Below are 7,098 nucleotides of genomic sequence, written 5' to 3'. Positions count from 1 at the left end.
ACCTTTCTTCTTTACGGGCAAATTGAAGAAGAAAGGTCCACCTTTCGAAAGCGCTCGGGTTATAGGGTTTTACTCTCTATTCACAAGTTATTCTAGTGGCACAACGGTAAGTCTGCGGACTTATAACGTTAGAAACCAGGTTTCGATACCCGTGGTTGGCTTTTTGCTTAACTACAACAAACAAACTATACATCAGTGCTGATGTTTGCTTATATCACTATAGTGGTCTAGTCTCATCAAACAAACTATACATCAGTGCTGATGTTTACTTATATCACTATAGTGGTGTAGTCTCATTTACTAAGAACTATTTTACATATTATAATACAATGGAACGTTCGCTGCAGGTTTGAACTTTGTTCCTAGGGTGATGTGTTTAACAATTATATATATTTGGATCACAGCGAATTCTGCATTATCGATAATAAAATCTTGTCACAGTTAAAGTTATGACTGGAGGAAGATGTCACAGCTATTTACAAGGAGAAAAATCCCCCAACAGACTTTATAAGCCAAAGAACGCAACCTTTAGAAGAAGAGAGCCTTCATTGTATCTTTCTTCTAAAGAAAACCGGTATTATAGAGCGTTTGAGAAAGTAATAGCACCCCCCCCCCAAATAAAAACAACAACAAGAGCACCCCACTTATGTACAAAGTGAAGTTTAATGTTATAAAAGAAAAACCTTTGACCCAACAAAGCGGCTGACATAGAGGTAGATGAATCTTCTGGTAGCATTTTAACAAAATAATAAACAATGATTTGAAGTTAACAATAACTCACTGGTCACAAGCCTTCATCTAAACCTTGAAATTGACGTCTATTTTCATGATAATGGCAGCCGAAGAAAAAAAGTATCACAGAAATCCCGTTTGATCACATAACTGTTAAATCCTTCGATACAGTTTCAATGCACACTTATGTTTTTGTATTGTTTAAATGTAGTGTTGAAGGTCAGTGTTCTTGTCTGTAGAAACTACATCACAATTACATCACTGACCTCGCTGATGTTTACAGAAGCTAGTTACAAAGACATTTGTAGTATTGGGCAGAGTGTGTAATCATGTTCATCAGATTAAGCACAAGGGGGTAGTCCTAAGAGCAATGTGTCCTGTAACATCGTTCTTATAAACTGTTATTAACTCTCCTTAATCATACCAATACTTATATTTTAATTGTTTCTACAAGAGAAAAAGAAACATTTTTATTGATTCGTATAAACATCGTATGTTCAATAGGCTATTACTAATTTGAACAATATTGAAAACCTGGAAAATGTGCTTTAAAGGTTGAGTTGAGAAAAATAAAAAGGAGCAATATTTGGAAAACGTAATACAAATAGCCATTGTTTTCTATGTAATAATCTGGAACGTGTAATATTTGTAATGTTTATCATAATCATTAAGAAATTATTGAACATATATCTAGTATAACATGATATGTTTTGTTTTCTCAATAGTATATAAGAATTTCTCTAACGATTTAAGTGCAAGAAATAAAAACTAATAAATAGACTAATCATGTTATTTAAATCGTATAAATGTAGAGATTTAGTCATATCATGTTAGTCTACAGTTCAATTTGAAGAAACGAAGATCTCTTAAGTTATCAAACGGGTGTAGTGGTGGGAGCTTGTATAGGTGTAGAGGCATCGATATTATAGAATGTTTTATTGATGGCTTCTCAAATACATCTACCGTTAGCAGTAGAGCTCTAGGGGAGAAGCCTAACGTGGGATGAAAGCGACAGTGGCTGGGTGTCACATTTCCCTGCAACACACACACACCTGCGGTCATAATGCACCCGTACACGGTCAGCCTTCTCTATATCATTTAATGCAATATATCAAGATACTCGCCTATATCGAGATTACTGAAGGTATCTTGAAACTTTCCACTGTTAAAGTTATTATTTTTTTCAATCTGAGCAGGTAATTGTACTTCATTTAAACTTTCTATGATATCCATTAAATTAGTTAATACTATCAGTAAGTTATCAATTAACACATTGATTGAAAACTGCTCAGACATAACTTGTATTAATTATTTAATATTCGATTTCTAACTACATTATTCTATTCTGAGAGAGAAAGCAATAGTTACTTACACGGAGCTTGAGCGAGAAATGTTAGACATCTTCCAGGTTGTTATGGGCTTGGATATAGTTGGATCAGGCAGCATCAGTTTTATTCAACCAGCAGCAGGGTGTTTGACTTCTTGATACGAGTCAGGATATTGTAAAGATTTCAGTTGAGAAACCGGCAGCAGGACCAATGATTTCTTATTACGAGTCAGGAGACTGACTTTTAGCCCCTAAACATGGGTTTTTATACGGACTTCTTTAGTATTATCACGATTCTCCAAGTAATGTACACATTCAACTTGCAAGTAGAACTGTTACTTAACTGGATGAATTTTGTTGACTCATCATAATTCTCGGAACTAAAACCAGAACTAATTCAATAAGACGGTAAATTGGCAGCCTGTTTACATGTATTTCTCCTCGACATCTTCAGATCAAAGTTCCACCCAAAGTCTCTGATTTCCTTACTAATTCCTCTTATAGAAGTTGTGTCCAGTTAATATAAACTTTTTCATAGCTTTCTCTCTGCTGCTATGGCGTCGTTCTATAGATAATAGAAAAAGTTGATTCTCAATACCACATGGAATGCATCTTAGTTTATACTTGATGTATATATACATTTCCTTTCTTGGTCAAGCATCATTGTGTAATTCCTCGCATGCATTCATTAGATGTGCCCAACTTTTCTTTATATTGCATGTATGTATATCATACATTGAATTTTATGAAATTATATTTCTCATTTCTTGAAGCTCTTGAAGATAGCATAAAAATGCCTCAAAATGCTGAAAATGTTTCGTTCTTTACAGCTTTCCTACTTTTACGACGAAAAATAATTCAATAATTGTATAAGAAAACTGCTAAAATGTATAAATAAAAATTAGGCCCTAGATTTTTGGATGATTATGCGGATAGGATTGAATGTGCTAAGATTTAGAAATATGCTGACTAGATATGTTATTTGTTATGTGGTATTAGCCCATGTAAGAGCTTAATGAAGGAATAAATATTTGAAATAAATTATCAATTTTACAGAATTATAACACTAAAATCCGAGGTTTACTTCCCTGTGCTGGACGGAGCGAAAATGGCTCATTGTTTCACTTTGCACTAAAAACTGTCTTCCTGCGTATTTGTATATTTTTCTAACCTTATTTTTTATTTATCAATATATGTGGAAAATAATTTCTTTAGCTTCTGCTCTCTCGATGGCTCAGCGTAAGTTTGAAGGCTTATAACGCTAAAAATCAGGTTTCGATACCCGCGGTTGGCAAACCACGTATAGCGTATTGTGTATATTTGCACTTAACAACAAACGAATGAAACATTTTGCTTCAGATTTAAAATAATATTCCTTGATTTAAATATAGATAAAGAACAGAATGACTTTCATCTCGATATCTTATCATTATCTGCAAACAGTGAATATTTGTAATGTTTTTAGTTATCAGAAATCAACTGACTTCGATCAACTATTATCAGGCATTCGCGCAGCTACTTATCAGTTGTCTTTGTTGAATTGTAAATCCCGAAACTGGCTGAAAATGACAGAAATCACGATTCTTAATACATCTCTAAAGAAACTATTTTACTAAAACCAGAATATTGTATCTTACTATAGCGTATCACTATGTACTTTTCAACCCACATATCATAAATCCTTACCGTATTCTTTTACGAGCACTAGGTAAAGTTTGTTGTAAAGCTACACAATGAACTATTGCCCGCTGCTGGTATCGAAACCCAATTTTTATCATGAAAATCCTCGAAATTGTCGCCGAGTCACTGAGGACTACTAGGTAAACAAGACGAGCATAACCAATTACACTTTATGGTAGTATTTTCACAGGTATGGTTCGGTATGTCTTCTTCCAGATAAACATACTTCCTCCAAAACTGACAGTATAAACGCTAGCTGTTTTAATATATTAGAATGTATGTTTAAGTTAAAATCATGAATAGAGTTAGTATTGATGTTTCTGTTAATTCACTATTCTATGGATATCTTTACTGTTTGTTTGTTTGTAGTTAAGCACAAAGCTACACAAAGGGCTATCTGTGTTCTGTCCACCACAGGTATCGAAACCCGGTTTCTAGCGTTGTAAGTCCGCAGACATACCGCTGTGCCACAGAGGGAGTCCATGGATATCTAAGCTTTAGTAATAAGTACTTCCTCCAATTTATCATTCAGCAAATTATTTAAAACGTTCTGATATTCTTTTAATAAAAACAAGATAAAACGTATAAGCTGGCGTATTGGAAAAACATCAACTTTGAATATCAAATGTAATTTCATCGTTATTACTTTCACAACATATTCAAGAGACACGATAAGAATAATCAGTTAATTAATGAAACTTATCTTAAAGTTTAAGAAGATCATACTCAAGATAATATTTTTTGTGATTTTGGAAAAACAACATGCGATTCACATAAACTGTTTTTGTAAAATTAATCAGGAGAATATTTATTTCTTCGGAAAAAAGAGCATATTTTATGAAAAACAGAAAAAAAATAGGTGTTTAAGCATAGTTACTATGGATGTAAACAAAGGAGTTGCTAGGCGCTGGCCCCTGCCCCGATTCTATTTGAAAGTGCCCCGAATCTCTAGGTAGTGTCTTGAAAAATCAGAATGAAAAACCATGATTGATATCATACTAAAACGCCAAAAATTTCCGCGTCTATGGGCCCGAGTCCCGAATCTTTTAAGCACACAGCGACGCCTCTGTATGTAAAACAAGATAAATCAGTAATCAAATTAACATACAACATGGAATAAAAAAAAAATATACATATTTTAATGTATGTCTAAGTAAAAATTATTTTATTTCTTATTTAATACACAACATCTTGTTTTCAACCCTGTAAATTTTGCATTACTTGAAGAATTGTTAGCATTTAATTAGTAAGAGTGGAATTATGAGTAATCGATCAATTAGCCTTGAAGAGTAATTATAACTTTTAGCATGTCATTGTGTGATATTTTCTTCAACTGTTGAAGTTTAGTTTCCCAGGAAGTAAGCTTTTCTTTCACTGTTTGGCAACTATACAAAAACAACACCAGAATATGAATCACTTGTAATGATACAATTCCGCATGATGTATACAAGAGCTGAAATTATTCCAGGAATATGAAAGCCGAGATTTTCATTTTATGAAAGGCACAATTTCTGTAAAATGAACAAATAAAAAAGCATTAAACTAGGTTATCTTTAACATTTTAAGATTATCTGAGCTTAAATAAAAATGGACTTTATTTTAGCGGAAAGCTACACAATACTCTATTTGCATTTCGTGCACCACAGGGAATCAAACCCTGAGTTTTAGCTGGGCTATTTTTCCTTTTCTTCATCAAATATCTCAAAAAGTTGTAATACAACTGTACTTAAATTAATTTCTGCACTGAAGGTGAAAAAGACACTTTGTGTTACAGTATGTGTGTGTGTTTTTTTGTTTTTTTTTTTTGGCTTGCGTCTGATAATCAGTAAACGTACATTTACTTGTAAGGCTGCAAATAATTTCCATGAAGAAAATCGAAACTATCCTTGAAATTAGTGTCTGTCAGATCGAAGTACTAAGGCCTTTGCTGCTTTTCGTGATATTTTTGTATCTAAAGTTTAAAAATAACTTTAACCCTTAATAACGAAGTTTTGACATTTACTTGCTGATTTATAACTCAAGTATCCCGTTTTTAGCGTGTGAAGAAATGTATTTTTACATCTTATAAGAACTATGTTAGTTATTTCCATATATTACTGCGAGGTTTAAAATGACATTTGCAGTTCATAAGATCCAAAGAGGCAAAAAAAGTATGATTTTAAATGCTTTTAATATATATAATCCAATACAATAAACGTTATATATACATTTTTTCTTGAATTAAACAAAAAATCGGGATGACATCCGTCTCGTGAATTTATTACTTTTTACGTCAGACGGAAATACCGCCAGAGTTCACAGCAGGTCAGACAATCTGTAAAAGGTGAACAATTATAAAGAATTAACAAAAAGGTTAACTTCAACTTGGCTATTGAATCCATGTTTGCTTCATGTAACACTCTACATACTTAAAAAGTTACCCTGGTGATTAAAAAGTCAACCATAAACTGTAGGTATATCATTTAGCTAAGGTAGCTGAGATCAGCGTAATTAAAACATTGCCACAATATAACCTGTCAGTATAAATACAGTATAGATTTTTCGAGTTTATATATGGTATACGAACACTTATAATAATATAGCTCTTACCACGCCTTCAGTGGAGCTTGGCTACTCCGAGACCGTGACCGTAGCCGTAGCCGAGACCACCTAGTCCATAGCCGACACCGCCGAGACCGCCTAGCCCATAGCCGTAACCACCCACTCCATAACCGAGACCAAGTCCATAGCCAAATCCTCCAAATCCGTGACCGAAACCGCCAAGGCCTACGCCACCGTGATTAACATGAGTCACATGGGAGGCAGCACGACCAACGGGGAAGCCCCGGGCGACAAAGCTAGGTGCGATGGCAGCGTGTCCGACACCAAAACCTACGTGGGGTACTCCATATCCACCATAGTAGCCTCCCAGGAGACCGGCATGGGTGTAAGCCACGAGGGCGATAAAAACAGCAACACACTATCGAAAAGGAAATTACATGTTGTAATTATGTCGATCATAAAATGAAGTAATAATACAAAATTTAAATTTTTGCATAGGTTCTACAGCTAGCTTCTTTGGTATATACATAGTTGGAGAAAAAAAAACAGACTCGAGATACGGAATCTCATTGTATTGGAATAACAACTAACTAGAAATTCAGCAGGTTCTAACTTGTGAATAATATGCAAAAGAAATAACATTAAAAATGAATAAAAAACCCATAACCCGAGCGCTTTCGAAAGGTGGGATCCCAGTTTACCCCTGAAGAATAAAGGTCAACCTTTCGAAAGCGCTCGGGTTATGGGTTTTTATTCATTTCTATCAAGACTTCTTGAACCTACGTGTTTTTCTGACGTCATAAATAGTTCTCAATAAC

At 34.2% G+C, this 7,098-nt stretch overlaps 1 long non-coding RNA gene across 1 annotated transcript in view; it reads right to left on the bottom strand.

Annotated features, from left to right (window-relative positions):
* Positions 1-5,920: 5,920 nt before the first annotated feature.
* The window catches only part of LOC106461732, a 2,097-nt gene continuing 919 nt past the window's right edge, over positions 5,921-7,098 (bottom strand). Inside the window, exons 2-3 of the long non-coding RNA XR_001290942.2 lie at positions 6,329-6,698; positions 5,921-6,053 (exon numbers count right to left, since the gene is read on the bottom strand). This is a non-coding gene — a long non-coding RNA (uncharacterized LOC106461732). The remainder of the gene's footprint in view (positions 6,054-6,328; positions 6,699-7,098) is intronic.

This window comes from Limulus polyphemus, unplaced genomic scaffold (assembly GCF_000517525.1).
Source record: "Limulus polyphemus unplaced genomic scaffold, Limulus_polyphemus-2.1.2 Scaffold1020, whole genome shotgun sequence".
Classification (NCBI taxonomy): Eukaryota; Metazoa; Arthropoda; class Merostomata; order Xiphosura; family Limulidae; genus Limulus; species Limulus polyphemus.
Note: the sequence above shows the minus strand (reverse complement) of the source record. Positions and strands in the feature narration are given on the sequence as shown.